Here is a 17,377-nt window from a genome sequence, read left to right on the forward strand (position 1 = left end):
AGCCTGGGCAACAAAGCGAGACTCTGTCTCAGAAAAAAAGAAAAAGCACATATGCACATACACAGTGGGGGGGGGGTGGCGGCATTTTTACCAATTAGAATTTTACTGCCGACACTTCTTTGCAACTCAATTTTTTCACTAAAACAGGTATCACAGACACCTCTCCTAGGACGTAGCCATGTGTGTAGCTCTGTGCATCTTTATGCACTTGCAAAACACACACACACAAGTAAATTTCTTCCATAGGCAGGATTGTACAACACTCTCTGGACTCATTTCCATACTGTCATTTCTCTCTACTCCCTGCTGCCCTCCCCACCCCACCCACCCACCGTCCCCACCACCCTGGGGCCCATGCTCAGACTATGTGTAGAAAATATCATTTGTATGTTTGTTACCAAAATAGGACCCCACTATGCTCATTTCTCTGCCTCACATTTCACACTAACCAAAGCCTTCAGGAACTTTATCCAAGTCACCTGGTATGGCTTTAGTCTAATCTTGTAGTAGGTGTTACCTTTTAGGATTGGTTTCCAAGCTGTTAGGATTTTTTTTTTTTTTTTTTTTTGCCACTGCAAGCAATCTATCGTACACATACACGTATACATACATATGTTTACATTTGCTTTTATTTTCAGTAATTTCAAGGCTAATTGTATTGATATTACCTAATGTTGTTTTCACAAAATACTGTAAAAAATTACATTCCAAAGAACAATGTTTAAGAATACCCTTTTCTCCCAATTTCACCAGCCATAGCTGCTAACATTCCTGTTAACTTTTGCCAGTCTAGGGGGTGTGCAATCTATCACTGTTACTTTAATTTGAATTTATCTGACTACCACTAAATTCGTTCTGCTTTTCAAATTTTTTGTGGGACATTTCCATTTGCCCCTCAGTGAATTGCCTGTTTTTTGACCTGATTGTTTTTGTTTTTTTTTGAGACAGAGTCTGGCTTTGTTGCCCAGGCTAGAGTGAGTGCCGTGGTGTCAGCCTAGCTCACAGCAACCTCAAACTCCTGGGTTCAATCAATCCTATTGCCTCACCCTCACGAGTAGCTGGGACTACAGGCATGCACCACCATGCCTGGCTAATTTTTTCTATATATATCAGTTGGACAATTAATTTCTTTTTATTTATAGTAGAGACGGGGGTCTTGCTGTTGCTCAGGCTGGTTTTGAACTCCTGACCTCAAGCAATCCACCCGCCTCAGCCTCCCAGAGAACTAGGACCTGATTGTTTTTTATTTGTCAGTTTGTAAGAGTTATTAATGGCTTATAGATAATAGAACTAATAAATGAATCCAGCAAGTTTTCAGAATACAAAATCAATATACAAAAATCAATTGCATTTCTATTCACCTGCAAAAAACAATCTGAAAATAAAATTAAGAAACCAATTTCAGGCCGGGCGCGGTGCCTCACGCTGTAATCCTAGCACTCTGGGAGGCCGGGGCAGGCGGATCGCTCAAGGTCAGAAGTTCGAAACCAGCCTGAGCAAGAGCAAGATCCCGTCTCTACTAAAATAGAAAGAAATTAATTGGACAACGAAAAATATATATAGAAACAATTAGCCAGGCGTGGTGGCCCATGCCTGTAGTCCCAGCTACTCAGGAGGCTGAGGCAGGAGGATCGCTTGAGCCCTGGAGTTTGAGGTTGCTGTGAGCCAGGCTGACGCCACGGCACTCACTCTAGCCTGGGCAACAAAGCGAGACTCTGTCTCAAAAAAAAAAAAAGAAAGAAAGAAAGAAACCAATTTCACATGCAGTAGTTCAAAAACTAAAATACTTAGGACTAAATTTAACAAAAGAAGTACAGAAGTATTTTTTTTCCTCACGTCAGACGAGTAACGTGCCAACGTCATAACAAGGCCTGGGGGAGGCATGTCTCACGCATGTGTGTGAGAGCCCAGTCATCACGCTATGAGCTACAAAAGGATCGGAAGTACAAAACTGATGCTCTGAAAATGACAAAACAGAAAGAAATTAACCCCTAAATAAAGAGACATTCCATGTTTGTTAGGGACTGTTTATGTCCCCTAAAATTTATATGTTGGCATAAATTTATATGCTAACCCCACTGTGGCTTTATTTAGAGATGGGGCCTCCTAGGAAGGGGCCATCGTTGAGCAAGAGCATCAGGTGAGGCTGGGAACTGTGTCCTCCCAAGAAGAGGCCCCGCACCGAGGAGAGGCCACGGGAGCTCGAGGTGCGAAGGCCGCCGCCCGCACGCCCAGGGAGCCCTCCCCAGAAACTGAACCTCTGGTCCCTCGATCTTGGACTTCCGGTCTCCAGAACTGTGAAAAAAATAAATATATGTTGTATTTTTATTTTACCACAATTTTTAAAATGTCGACAAAGTCAATTTGGGTGTATAATAATTTTTTAAGAATTATTTTTAAAACTCAGCGGTTTTGGGGTGGGGCCTGAAATTCTGCATTTTTAAAAATTTTAGGACAGGGTGTCACTGTTGCCGGGGCTGGAGTGCAGGGGTGTGGCCACGAGGCAGGAGATCAGAGTTGGGGGCACAGGTGGGGTGGAACAGTAGGAACAAAATTAGGGTCGCAGATCAATGAGAACAAAAGCTGGGGTGAGGCTATGATCGTAATGCTTACAGAAACATCACTGTCTCAGAAGCTTATGCACTGTCTGATGCCATTCTTAGAATATTCCCTTTTTATTTATTTTGAGACAGAGTCTCACTTTGTTGCCCAGGCTAGAGTGAGTGTCGTGGCATCAGCCTAGCTCACAGCAACCTCACACTCCTGGGCTTAAGTGATCCTCCTGCCTCAGCCTCCCGAGTAGCTGGGACTACAGGCATGCGCCACCATGCCTGGCTATATATACTAGTTATAGATATAACTAGAAATATATATAATACTATATATATAGTGTATATATATATAGAAATATATATACTAGAAATATATATATTTATATAATATATATATTTTTAAATATATATTTTTATATATTTTAAATATATATATTTTAAATATATATAAATGTTTTAAAATATATTTTAATAAATAAATAAAATAAATATATAAATAAATAAAATATAAATATTTTAAAATATATTTTAAATATATATAAATTATATATATTTATATATAATATATTATATATAAATATATATTAGAAATATATATACTAGAAATATATATAATACTATAATTAGAAATATATATATTTCCATATATATTAGTTGGCCAATTAATTTCTTTCTATTTATAGTAGAGACGGGGTCAGTTTTGAACTCCTGAACTCAAACAATCCGCCCGCCTCAGCCTCCCAGAGAGCTAAGATTACAGGCAGGAGCCACCGAGCCCAGCCTCTCTTTTATTTTTTTATTTTGGAGACAAAGGCTCGCTCTGTTGCCCAGGCTAGAGTGCCGTGGCGTCAGCCTTGCTCACAGCAACCTCCAACTCTTGAGCTCAAGCGATCCTCCAGCCTGGGTCTCCTGTGGCGCTGGGACTACCTGCGTGAGCCACTGCGCCCAGCCTCTTAGGATGTTCTCAAAAACGCTAAACGGTCAAGGTGGAGAACAGAGCAGTTGCTGGGGCCGGGGGAGGAAGGAAACTGACTACAGAGGTTTCTGCGGTGATGGGACTGTCCTGTATCCTGGTTACAACGATGGTGCATGGATCTACACGTGTGCTAAAATCCATAGAACTGGACACCCCAAGAAATCAATTTTGGCAAGGATGTCAAGAAATTGGAGCCCTCGTAAATGGGTGGCAGGAATGCACGATGGTGCAGCCACTGAGGGGAGCAGTTTGGTGGTCCCATAAAAGGTGAGTGTGGAGTTTCCAGTGAACCAGCCGTTCCAATCCTGGATACGTTCCTGAAAGACTGGGATGCAGGGACTCAAACAGATACGTACACACGTGTGTTCATTGTAGCCTCATTCCCGACAGCCAAAAAATGGAAACAGCCCAAGTGTCCATAGGTGGAAGCATGGATAGACAAACGTGGCCTATCCACACAATGGAATATGACTCAGCCTTAAAAAGAAAGGAAATTCTAACCCATTGTTTTTTCTTTTTGTTTTTGTGTTTTTTTTTGTGTGTTTTTTTTTTGAGACAGAGTCTCGCTTTGTTGCCCAGGCTAGAGTGAGTGCCGTGGTGTCAGCCTAGCTCACAGGAACCTCAAACTCCTGGGCTCAAGCAATCCTGCTGCCTCAGCCTCCCGAGTAGCTGGGACTACAGGCATGCGCCACCATGCCCGGCTAATTTTTTTTTCCTATATATATTAGTTGGCCATTTAATTTCTATTTATAGTAGAGACGGGGTCTCGCTCTTGCTCAGGCTGGTTTCGAACTCCTGACCTTGAGCGATCCGCCCGCCTCGGCCTTCCAGAGTGCTAGGATTACAGGTGTGAGCCAATGCGCCCAGCTGGAAATTCTAACCCATTACAACGTGGATGAACCTCAAGGACTTTATGCTCACTGAAATCAGCCAGACACAAAAGGACAGATCCTGTCTGGTTCACATAAGTAGTTACGTGAGGTCCCTGAGTGGTCAAATCCGCAGGGACAGAAAGTGGAGTGGTGGGTGCCGGGGTCTGGGGAGGGGATGGGAGTTAGTGTTTAATGGGGATGACGTTTCAGTTTGGGAAGATGAGAAAGTTCTGGAGACGTTTGGTGGTGACGGCTGCAGGACATTGTGAATGTGCTTAACGCCACTGAAGTGGACACTTAAAAATGGTTCAAGTGGTAACTTTTGTGTTGTGTACATTTTGCCATGATTTTTTAGATGTCAACAAAACTTCAATATTGTTGTATCATAATTTTAAAAATTAAAATTATGCAAAAGGGAAAATAAAAAAATTGGGTGTACATACAAATTCCCTGATTCTGACTCAGCAGGCTTGGGGTGGTGTCTGAGGTCCTGCATTTGTAACCCTCTCCTGTGCAGTGTGGAAGCAACTGGTCAGGGAGTGTGGAGATGGCAACTAGAATGTTCATTGCAGCACTGCTTCATGTAACAAAAATTGCCAACCAAATAGCCATCAGCGGCTAAAAAACAGTCTATTCATACAACAGAAACTTATAAAGCAGGTAAAGTGGAAGCACTAGCTCATTGGCATCAAAAAGACAGATGCAGGCCGGGCGCGGTGGCTCAAGCCTGTAATCCTAGCACTCTGGGAGGCCGAGGCGGGCGGATTGCTTGAGGTCAGGAGTTCGAAACCAGCCTGAGCAAGAGCAAGACCCCGTCTCTACTATAAATAGAAAGAAATTAATTGGCCAACTAATATATATAGAAAAAATTAGCCGGGCATGGTGGTGCATGCCTGTAGTCCCAGCTACTCGGGAGGCTGAGGCAGAAGGATTGCTTGAGCCCTGGAGTTTGAGGTTGCTGTGAGCTAGGCTGACGCCACGGCACTCACTCTAGCCTGGGCAACAAGCGAGACTCTGTCTCAAAAAAAAAAAAAAAAAAAAGACAGATGCACACCTGTGCTGCAAACCTGTGATCCCAGCTACCTAGGAGGCTGAGTTGGGAGGATTGCTTGAGGCCAGGAGTTTGAGACCAGCCTGGGGAACAAGCAAGATCCTGCCCCATTTTTAAAAACATTCATTTTAAAGGATAAACAGGCTGGATAGTGAAAAAAAGCAAACTGAAAAACAATAGTTACATGATGATACCCATATGTATTTGAAAGCACAAAAAATAAAGCTACCTGTTGTACATGGAGACCTCCATATGCAGTAAAGACAGCACCAGGAAAACACACCTGAGTAGCAGCTGCCTCAGGAAAGAGGCATGCAAGAGGGATGGAGGGCTTCACGTGCTGTTTTTCTAATCTGCAGCTAAAAGGGAAAGATGTTGACATTGCTGGGTCTAGCAGTTAAACATTTGTTATATTGTTCTCTATGTACATTTGTAAGTTATAAAACGTCATAATAATAATCTAGGAAAGAAAATAATCTGAAATGTGTGTTAAAAGCATATAAGAACCAGGCATGGTATGCACCTGTAGTCCCAGCTACTCGGGAGGCTGAGGCAGGAGGATCGCTTGAGCCCAGGAATTGGAGGCTGCTGTGAGCTAGGCTGACGCCACGGCACTCTAGCCGGGGCAACAGAGCAAGACTCTGTCTCTACAAAACAAAAAACAATCAGTTCAACTATCACCATAGACCCATAAAATATAAAACCATGCAGACATTTGTAATCAGATTGTACGAAAGCAACAACGTAGATGAATCTCAAAAGCATTTCCTGCAGTGAAGGAAGGCAGACACACGCACGTCTCACTCCCAGGAAGTATGAGAACAGCAACACTAACTGACACCCGGAAAGCGGTAAGAGATAACTCTGCAGGTGTTGTTAAGGGTGGTGATAACAGGGCTGAATACAGTTGTCCAGTTGTCAAATCCATCTACTGGAATGGTGGTTGCCAGGGTCTGTGGGGAGGAGAGTGGGGAGTTGATGTTTCATGGGGACAGAGCTGTGGGGTTTTTTTTGGAGGGGGGGTGGTTTGAGACAGAGTCTCACTCTGTTGCCCTGAGTAGAGTGCAGTGGCATCAGCCCAGCTCACAGCAACTTCAAACTCCTGAGCTCAAGCGATTTTCCTGCCTCGGCCTCCCAGAGTGCTGGGATTACAGGCGTGAGCCACCATGCCTGGCCTGTTTTTTGTGTGTGTGTGTTTTTTTTTTTTTTTTTTTTTGAGACAAGTTCTCACTCTGTCACCCTGGGTAGAGAGCAGTGTCATCATCATAGCTCACAGCAACCTCAAACTCCTGGGTCAAGCAATCCTCCTGCCTCAGCCTCCCGAGTAGCTGGGACTACAGGCATGTGCCACCATGTCTGGCTAATTTTTCTATTTTTGTAGAGACAGGGTCTCACTCTTGCTCAGGCCGGTCTCAAACTTCTGAGCTCAAGCCGTCCTCCCGCCTTGGTCCCAAAGTGCTGGGATCACAGGTGTGAGCCACTGCACCCCACCACCCGCTTCAGTTTCACAAGATGAAAAGTTCTGGACATGGATGGTGGTGATGGCTGCACAATGTGAGTATACTTAATGCCACCAAAGTGTAAAAATGGTTCACAATTGTCCAGGCATGGTGGCTCACGCCTGTAATCCTAGACTCTGGGAGGCGGAGAGAGAATCATTTGAGCTCAGGAGTTCGAGACCAGCCTGAGCAAGAGCGAGACCCTGCCTCTACTAAAAAAATAGAAATAAATTAGCTGGACAACTAAAAATATATACAAAAATTATGCAGGCATGGTGGCATGTGCCTGTAGTCCCAGCTACTCCGGAGGCTGAGGCAGGAGGATCGCTTGAGCCTAGAAGTTTGAGGTAGCTGTGAGCTAGACTGATGCCACGGCACTCTAGCCCAGGCAAGAACAATGAGACTCTGTCTCAAAAGAACAAAAACAAAACAAAACAAAAAACCCCCAAAAGATGGTAAATTCTATGTAATGTATATTTTACCACAATAAAAAAAATGATAACTTTTATAAAAAATAACAGAAGAAAACTCTACTTGAACACCTGAGATGGGCATTTTATTAACCATGCCTTGACTTAAAGGGAAATGTAGTGGCACAGATGTTCCCTGCATATCATTAGTTGAAACAAGTGCATGCACCTCAGCAAGAGAAGTGAGCCACACTTCTCTCCCTGCACAGAAGGGTGCCCCACGACACCCTGGACGTCCTCCCAGCAGCGGGAGGCGACGGCGGCCGATCCTGCACTGCGGCCGGCGGACGGCAGAGGGCGCGCGCGGACCGCCCGGCCGCCCCGCTGCGGCCACCTGCCCACAGGTGCGGCTGCTGCCCGGCTGGGCCCGTTGCGGCCTGGGCGCCTCCCTGACCGCGCAGGATCCTCCGCCGCCGCAGGGTGGGAGCCAGGGCCCAGCGGGCAGCCCCTCCAGTGTCTCGTCCCCACTCCGATGCACATCTGTGCCGGGTGGCGCTGAGCTGACCCCGTCCGGGGTCACAAGCCCCAGGCCAGGCGCCTGGCCGGCCCCCTGCTCAGTGAGGGGGTGGAGCCTAAGCGCTGACCAGAGGGGGCCGGGGCAGCAGAGCCAGTGGCATTGGAAAGCCACTGTCCTCTGTAGAGTGGCAACCTCCCTAGCCCTCCAGCCTGGTATGTGGCAGGACTTAAGGTTTTACCTGCTTCCGTGCATGAGAAATGACCACCGGGATTATAGAAGAATCACCCTCCCAACGGCACGTCCCTTCCCAGGGACAGCCCAGGCCTTCCAGGAAAATCTGTGTGCCACCCATTGAGGTCACCTCGAGGTCACCACCTGCCCACTGCTCAGGCCAAGCTAGGAGCTGCCCAGGGTATGACCAGAGTTCTTAGCGGACAGTGTGCACTCCAGGCCACCTGCAGATGCTGACCACATCTGGCTGGGCAGAAGAACCCCCCATGCAACACTCTCCCTCTCTGTCTCCTGGGGCTCATCCTGGGCCTGGCAGGGAGCAAGGCCAGGCATCCCCTCCAGGTGACACCTCCCAGGTGACAGTCCTCTATCTAACAGGGACAATCCCACTCCAGGTCAGGTATTTCTCCAGGTGACATCCCCAGGTGACAGTCCTCTACTAACAGGGACAACCCCACTCCAGGTCAGGTATTTTTCCAGGTGACACCCCCAGGTGACAGTCCTCTATCTAACAGGGACAACCCCACTCCAGGTCAGGTATTTCTCCAGGTGACATCCCCAGGTGACAGTCCTCTATCTAACAGGGACAACCCCACTCCAGGTAGGTATTTCTCCAGGTGACACCCCTCCCCAGGTGACAGTCCTCTATCTAACAGGGACAACCCCACTCCAGGTCAGGTATTTCCTCCAGGTGACACCTCCCAGGTGACAGTCCTCTATCTAACAGGGACAACCCCACTCCAGGTAGGTATTTCTCCAGGTGACACCCCTCCCCAGGTGACAGTCCTCTATCTAACAGGGACAACCCCACTCCAGGTCTGGTATTTCCTCCAGGTGACACCTCCCAGGTGACAGTCCTCTATCTAACAGGGACAACCCCACTCCAGGTCACACATTTCTTCAGGTGTCACCCCCAGGTGACAGTCCTCTATCTAACAGGGACAACCCCACTCCAGGTCTGGTATTTCCTCCAGGTGACACCCCCCAGGTGACAGTCCTCTATCTCACAGGGACAACCCCACTCCAGGTCAGGCATTTCTTCAGGTGACACCCCCCAGGGGACAGTCCTCTATCTCACAGGGACAACCCCACTCCAGGTCACACATTTCTTCAGGTGTCACCCCCCCAGGTGACAGTCCTCTATCTAACAGGGACAACCTCACTCCAAGTCAGGCATTTCTTCAGGTGTCACCCCCCAGGTGACAGTCCTCTATCTCACATGGACAACCTCACTCAAGGTGAGGCATTTCTTCAGGTGTCACCCCCCAGGTGACAGTCCTCTATCTAACAGGGACAACCCAACTCCAGGTCAGGCATTTCCTCCAGGTGTCACCCCCCCAGGTGACAGTCCCCTATCTAACAGGGGCAACCCCACTCCAGGTCAGGCATTTCTCCAGGTGACACCCCCCAGGTGACAGTCCTATATCTCACAGGGACAACTTCACTCCAGGTCAGGTATTTCTCCAGGTGATACCCCCCAGGTGACAGTCCTCTATCTCACAGGGACAACCCCACTCCAGGTCAGGCATTTCTCCAGGTGACACCCCCCAGGTGAGAGTCCTCTATCTAACAGGGACAACCCCACTCCAGGTCAGGCATTTCTCCAAGTGTCACCCCTCCCAGGTGACAGTCCTCTATCTCACAGGGACAACCTCACTCCAGGTCAGGCATTTCCTCCAGGTGTCACCCCCCCCAGGTGACAGTCCTCTATCTAACAGGGACAACCCCACTCCAGGTCAGGCATTTCTCCAGGTGTCACCCCTCCCAGGTGACAGTCCTCTATCTAACAGGGACAACCCCACTCCAGGTCAGGCATTTCTCCAGGTGACACCCCCCAGGTGACAGTCCTCTATCTCACAGGGACAACTTCACTCCAGGTCAGGTATTTCTCCAGGTGATACCCCCCAGGTGACAGTCCTCTATCTCACAGGGACAACCCCACTCCAGGGCAGGCATTTCTCCAAGTGTCACCCCTCCCAGGTGACAGTCCTCTATCTCACAGGGACAACTTCACTCCAGGTCAGGCATTTCTCCGGGTGACACCCCCCAGGTGACAGTCCTCTATCTCACAGGGACAACCCCACTCCAGGTCAGGCATTTCTCCAAGTGTCACCCCTCCCAGGTGACAGTCCTCTATCTAACAGGGACAACCTCACTCCAGGTCAGCATTTCCTCCAGGTGTCACCCCCCCAGGTGACAGTCCTCTATCTCACAGGGACAACCCCACTCCAGGTCAGGCATTTCTCCAAGTGTCACCCCTCCCCAGGTGACAGTCCTCTATCTAACAGGGACAACCCCACTCCAGGTCAGGCATTTCTCCAGGTGTCACCCCTCCCAGGTGACAGTCCTCTATCTAACAGGGATAACCTCACTCCAGGTCAGGCATTTCCTCCAGGTGCCAGCCCCCCAGGTGACAGTCCTCTATCTAACAGGGACAACCCCACTCCAGGTCAGGCATTTCCTCCAGGTGTCACCCCCCAGGTGACAGTCCTCTATCTAACAGGGACAACCTGACTCCAGGTCGGGCATTTCTTCAGGTGTCACCCCCCAGGTGACAGTCCTCTATCTCACAGGGACAACCCCACTCCAGGTCAGGCATTTCTCCAGGTGTCACCCTTCCCAGGTGACAGTCCTCTATCTAACAGGGACAAACTCACTCCAGGTCAGGAATTTCTTCAGGTGTCACCCCCCAGGTGACAGTCCTCTATCTCACAGGGACAACCTCACTCCAGGTCAGGCATTTCCTCCAGGTGTCATCCCCCTAGGTGACAGTCCTCTATCTCACAGGGACAACCCCACTCCAGGTCAGGCATTGTTCCAGGTGACACCCCCTAGGTGACAGTCCTCTATCTAACAGGGACAACCCCACTCCAGGTCAGGCATTTCTCCGGGTGACACCCCCCCAGGTGACAGTCCTCTATCTAACAGGGACAACCCCACCCAGGTCAGGCATTTCTCCAGGTGACACCCCCCAGGTGACAGTCCTCTATCTCACAGGGACAACTTCACTCCAGGTCAGGTATTTCTCCAGGTGATACCCCCCAGGTGACAGTCCTCTATCTAACAGGGAAAACCCCACTCCAGGTCAGGCATTTCTCCAGGTGACACCCCCCAGGTGACAGTCCTCTATCTCACAGGGACAACTTTACTCCAGGTCAGGTATTTCTCCAGGTGATACCCCCCAGGTGACAGTCCTCTATCTAACAGGGACAACCCCACTCCAGGTCAGGCATTTCTCCAGGTGTCACCCCCCCCAGGTGACAGTCCTCTATCTCACAGGGACAACCCCACTCCAGGTCAGCATTTCCTCCAGGTGTCACCCCCCCAGGTGACAGTCCTCTATCTCACAGGGACAACCTCACTCCAGGTCAGGTATTTCTCCAGGTGACACCCCCCAGGTGACAGTCCTCTATCTAATAGGGACAATCCCACCCCAGGTCAGGAATTTCCTCCAGATGACACTCCCCAGGTGACAGTCCTCTATCTCACAGGGACAACCCCACTCCAGGTCAGGCATTTCTCCAGGTTCACCCCCCCCAGGTGACAGTCCTCTATCTCACAGGGACAACTTCACTCCAGGTCAGGTATTTCTCCAGGTGACACCCCCCAGGTGACAGTCCTCTATCTAACAGGGACAACCCCACTCCAGGTCAGGCATTTCTCCAGGTGTAACCCCCCCAGGTGACAGTCCTCTATCTCACAGGGACAACCCCACTCCAGGTCAGGCATTTCCTCCAGGTGTCACCCCCCCCAGGTGACAGTCCTCTATCTAACAGGGACAACCCCACTCCAGGTCAGGCATTTCTCCAGGTGTCACCCCCCCCAGGTGACAGTCCTCTATCTCACAGGGACAACCCCACTCCAGGTCAGGCATTTCTCCACGTTCACCCCCCCCAGGTGACAGTCCTCTATCTCACAGGGACAACTTCACTCCAGGTCAGGTATTTCTCCAGGTGATACCCCCCAGGTGACAGTCCTCTATCTAACAGGGACAACCCCACTCCAGGTCAGGCATTTCTCCAGGTGTAACCCCCCCAGGTGACAGTCCTCTATCTCACAGGGACAACCCCACTCCAGGTCAGGCATTTCCTCCAGGTGTCACCCCCCCCAGGTGACAGTCCTCTATCTAACAGGGACAACCCCACTCCAGGTCAGGCATTTCTCCAGGTTCACCCCCCAGGTGACAGTCCTCTATCTCACAGGGACAACCCCACTCAAGGTCAGGTATTTCTCCAGGTGACACCCCCCAGGTGACAGTCCTCTATCTAACAGGGACAACCCCACTCCAGGTCAGGCATTTCTCCAGGTGTCACCCCCCCCAGGTGACAGTCCTCTATCTAACAGGGACAATCCCACCCCAGGTCAGGCATTTCTCCAGGTGTCATCCCCAGGTGACAGTCCTCTATCTAACAGGGACAACCTCACTCCTGGTCAGACATTTTTCTAGGTGACACCCCCCAGGTGACAGTCCTCTATCTCACAGGGACAACCTCACTCCAGGTCAGGCATTTCTCCAGGTGACACCCCCCAGGTGACAGTCCTCTCTCTCACAGGGACAATCCCACTCCAGGTCAGGCATTTCTCCGGGTGACACCCCCCAGGTGACAGTCCTCTATCTAACAGGGATAACCCCACTCCAGGTCAGGCATTTCTCCAGGTGTCACCCCCCCAGGTGACAGTCCTCTATCTCACAGGGACAACCCCACTCCAGGTCAGGCATTTCCTCCAGGTGACACCCACAGGTGACAGTCCTCTATCTAACAGGGACAACCCCACTCCAGGTCAGGCATTTTTCTAGGTGACATCCCCCAGGTGACAGTCCTCTATCTAACAGGGACAACCCCACTCCAGGTCAGGCATTTCTCCAGGTGACACCCCCCCCAGGTGACAGTCCTCTAACAGGGACAATCCCACTCCAGGTCAGGCATTTCTTCAGGTGTCACCCCCCCAGGTGACAGTCCTCTATCTCACAGGGACAACCCCACTCCAGGTCAGGCATTTCCTCCAGGTGTCACCCCCCCAGGTGACAGTCCTCTATCTCACAGGGACAACCTCACTCCAGGTCAGGCATTTCTCCACGTTCACCCCCCCCAGGTGACAGTCCTCTATCTCACAGGGACAACTTCACTCCAGGTCAGGTATTTCTCCAGGTGACACCCCCCAGGTGACAGTCCTCTATCTAACAGGGACAACCCCACTCCAGGTCAGGCATTTCTCCAGGTGATACCCCCCCCAGGTGACAGTCCTCTATCTAACAGGGACAACCGCACTCCAGGTCAGGCATTTCCTCCAGGTGTCACCCCCCCAGGTGACAGTCCTCTATCTAACAGGGACAACCTCACTCCAGGTCAGGCATTTCCTCCAGGTGTCACCCCCCCAGGTGACAGTCCTCTATCTCACAGGGACAACCGCACTCCAGGTCAGGCATTTCTCCAGGTGTCACCCCCCCCAGGTGACAGTCCTCTATCTAACAGGGACAACCGCACTCCAGGTCAGGCATTTCCTCCAGGTGTCACCCCCCCAGGTGACAGTCCTCTATCTAACAGGGACAACCTCACTCCAGGTCAGGCATTTCCTCCAGGTGTCACCCCCCCAGGTGACAGTCCTCTATCTCACAGGGACAACCGCACTCCAGGTCAGGCATTCCTCCAGGTGTCACCCCCCCAGGTGACAGTCCTCTATCTCACAGGGACAACCGCACTCCAGGTCAGGCATTTCCTCCAGGTGTCACCCCCCCAGGTGACAGTCCTCTATCTAACAGGGACAACCTCACTCCAGGTCAGGCATTTCCTCCAGGTGTCACCCCCCCAGGTGACAGTCCTCTATCTAACAGGGACAACCTCACTCCAGGTCAGGCATTTCCTCCAGGTGTCACCCCCCCAGGTGACAGTCCTCTATCTCACAGGGACAACCTCACTCCAGGTCAGGCATTTCTCCAGGTGTCACCCCCCCAGGTGACAGTCCTCTATCTAACAGGGACAACCTCACTCCAGGTCAGGCATTTCCTCCAGGTGTCACCCCCCCCAGGTGACAGTCCTCTATCTAACAGGGACAACCGCACTCCAGGTCAGGCATTTCCTCCAGGTGTCACCCCCCCAGGTGACAGTCCTCTATCTAACAGGGACAACTGCACTCCAGGTCAGGCATTTCTCCAGGTGTCACCCCCCCAGGTGACAGTCCTCTATCTAACAGGGACAACCCCACTCCACGTCAGGCATTTCTCCAGGTGTCACCCCTACCCAGGTGACAGTCCTCTATCTAACAGTGACAACCCCACTCCAGGTCAGGTATTTACTCCAGGTGTCACCCCTCCCCAGGTGACAGTCCTGTATCTAACAGGGACAACCCCACTCCAGGTCAGGCATTTCTCCAGGTGTCACCCCTACTCAGGTGACAGTCCTCTAACAGGGACAACCCCACTCCAGGTCAGGCATTTCTCCAGGTGTCACCCCTACCCAGGTGACAGTCCTCTATCTAACAGTGACAACCCCACTCCAGGTCAGGTATTTACTCCAGGTGTCACCCCTCCCCAGGTGACAGTCCTGTATCTAACAGGGACAACCCCACTCCAGGTCAGGCATTTCTCCAGGTGTCACCCCTACTCAGGTGACAGTCCTCTAACAGGGACAACCCCACTTCACGTCAGGCATTTCCTCCAGGTGTCACCCCCCAGGTGACAGTCCTCTAACAGTGACAACTCTACTCCTTCGGGTCCCAGGTCTGTTGCTGCCTCCTTGGGGGTCCCCACTTGCTGCCTGGCCCCCTCCCCAGGGCACAGCCTCCCCCCTTTCCAGACATCAGTGAGCCCAAACTGAAGAAGGCCTGAGGCGGACCTGGCCATGCAGCCCTTCAGCCACCCCTCCAGCCTCAGGGTCCAGGAAAAGGAAAAACTCGAGCCCAGCCCCCACCCCCAGTGACCCCTGGGCTCCCAGGGCTTCCTTCTGGGGGCGCCCCACCCCCCACCCAGGTGTCTGTTTACCAGTGTGCTGGCCCTGAGCCAGGAACTGCACCACTCACCACCCAGTAGCCACTGCCCTGACTCAGGCCAGCAGGGGAGCAGAGCTACGGGCACTTACTTATCCCCAACCGTGTGGGAAGTTGGGCAGAAGGCGGCACAGCCTGCAAGGGAGACGGGAGCCCCGAGCCCCCACAGCCTCCGCTCCCCAAGCCTGAGTGCAGACCCTTGCAGCAGTGGGGGCCTGCTTTGTTGTGACCCCCATCCAACCGGCCTCCGCTGAGGCCAGCCTCCCAGGCCCCTCTCCCCAGGAAGGGGCTGCATTCCCCAGGAAGACGCTGGCAGGCCCAGGTCAGTGGGGACTCCCAGAAGGAAGGTGGACCACCCCACTCTCCATCGGGCAGTGAGGAGGGGGACGGAGGGTCAGGCACACCCCAATCATAATTACCTTCAAAGTCTCCCAGGGCTCCTTGGCTGCCCGGAACAAGGGTCTTGGTCCCCTTGCTCAGGGCTGTGTCCGCAGTGTCCAGCACCAAGGCCTGGCCCACAAAAGGTTCCCGGTAAATATTTGAGGAATCAACAGACACTGACCAGGCCGGGCGCGGTGGCTCTCGCCTGTAATCCCAGTACTCTGGGAGGCCGAGGCAGGTGGATCACTCAAAGTCAGGAGTTCGAAACCAGCCTCAGCAAGAGCGAGACCCTGTCTCTACTAAAAATAGAAATTAATTGGACAACTAATAATATATAGAAAAAATTAGCGGGGCATGGTGGCGCATGCCTGTAGTCCCAGCTACTCGGGAGGCTGAGGCAGGAGCATTGCTTGAGTCCAGGAGTTTGAGGTTGCTGTGAGATAGGCTGATGCCACCGCACTCACTCTAGCCGGTGTAACAGAGTGAGACAAAAATACAGTGACTGCACCTGTCCTCTGAGCCTCACCCCTCCAACCTCGGCCTCCCAAGGGGGAGGCCTGGGCCTCCCTGCCCGAGTTGCTGTGTCCCTCCCGCCTGGAGGCCCCTGCACCAGAGCTGCCTCCTCAACCGGCCCCTGCCGCGGTCGCCCCCTGGGCTGGTCCGACTGCCCCTGCTCCGCGCGTCCAGCGACACGTGCCCAGCGTGTAATTACCTACGTTTTCCTCCTGCCCCGGACTCCGGGCGTCCCCCACCCGGCGGTTGGGTTCCCGCAGTGGCCGTCGGAGGCGGACACCGGACCGCCTGGACAGGGGGCGTAGGGTGGGCGCGCGGGGGCTCCTCACTGGAAGCGTCGAGGGCCTCTGGGGGTCCAGGTCCCCCGGCTCGTGCCTCCGCCCTGGCGTGGGGGCCGGGCGCGGTGGCTCACACCTGTAATCCTAGCACTCTGGGAGGCCGAGGCAGGAGGCCAGCGCTGCGCCGGAGACGCCCGTGGGTTCCGGGCGCCCCCCGGAGTTCACCAGATGTGTGACCCGAGGCAAACCGTGTCGCCCCTGAGCTTCAGTTTCCTCCTGAGTGGAGATTGGGGCTCCCAGCGCCGGGGTCTTGGAGCGGGCGAGCGCGGACGCTGCAGGTCGGGGCCCCGCCGCCCCGCTCGCACCACCGGCCTGCCCGGCAGGCTCTCCGCGGGCGGCGCCGCGCGAACAAAGGCGCGGAGGGAGGGAGCCGGCGGTGGGCGCCGGGCGAGCGGGGGACCCCGGGCCCGGTCTGCAGGACCGTCGGGGCTCTGGGCGCGGCGAGGCAGGGGGGTCCCGGGTGACGCAGGGCCCTGAGGCCGGGAAGGCTTCCTGGAGGTGGCGTCCCGGAGCACGGCCGCCGGCCCGCCGGGTCTTTGGCACGGGACGGGGCGCCGCATGGCTCCTTTAAGAGCCCGTCCGGGGCGAGGGCGCGGGGCGAGGGCGCCGGGCGGCGGCGAGACCCACCCCCCGCCCCCCGCGGCCGCCGCCTCTAATCTCCACCCGCAGCTCAGGCTCCGGCTGACGTCACCTGCCCCCGAGCCGCGCGCGCTGATTGGCTGCAGGTGACGTCAGGGGCTTTTTTCGCCCGGCATGACCTCATCCCCGCCGGCGGCCCCGCCCTCCGCCCCGGGCCTGTCACTCGCGGCCGAGCGCGGTGGCCGAGCCGGCTCCGCGGCCCCCGCCCCGCCGGACGCCTGGACGCCGAGCCTGAGCCCACCCGCGCCGGAGCCGCCCGGCCGCGCCCGCCGAGCCGCGGGGCTGGGATGCGCGTCGCGAGCGCGCGTGCCCGCCCGCAGTGCGCGCGCCCCGGCCCGAGCGAGCGCTCCCCGCGGCGGCGGCGGCGACGGCGGCGACGGCGACGCGGCCCGCGCGCTCCCCCGGCCCCTGCCC

At 53.3% G+C, this 17,377-nt stretch overlaps 1 non-coding gene across 1 annotated transcript; it reads right to left on the reverse strand.

Annotated features, from left to right (window-relative positions):
* Positions 1 to 1,835: 1,835 nt before the first annotated feature.
* Positions 1,836 to 1,938, reverse strand: LOC142870855 (small nucleolar RNA U13). The gene has a single exon (XR_012919184.1). It is a non-coding gene; the product is annotated as a small nucleolar RNA U13 (small nucleolar RNA).
* Positions 1,939 to 17,377: the final 15,439 nt, after the last annotated feature.

The sequence above is a fragment of the Microcebus murinus genome, chromosome 4 (assembly GCF_040939455.1).
Source record: "Microcebus murinus isolate Inina chromosome 4, M.murinus_Inina_mat1.0, whole genome shotgun sequence".
NCBI classification, from domain to species: Eukaryota; Metazoa; Chordata; class Mammalia; order Primates; family Cheirogaleidae; genus Microcebus; species Microcebus murinus.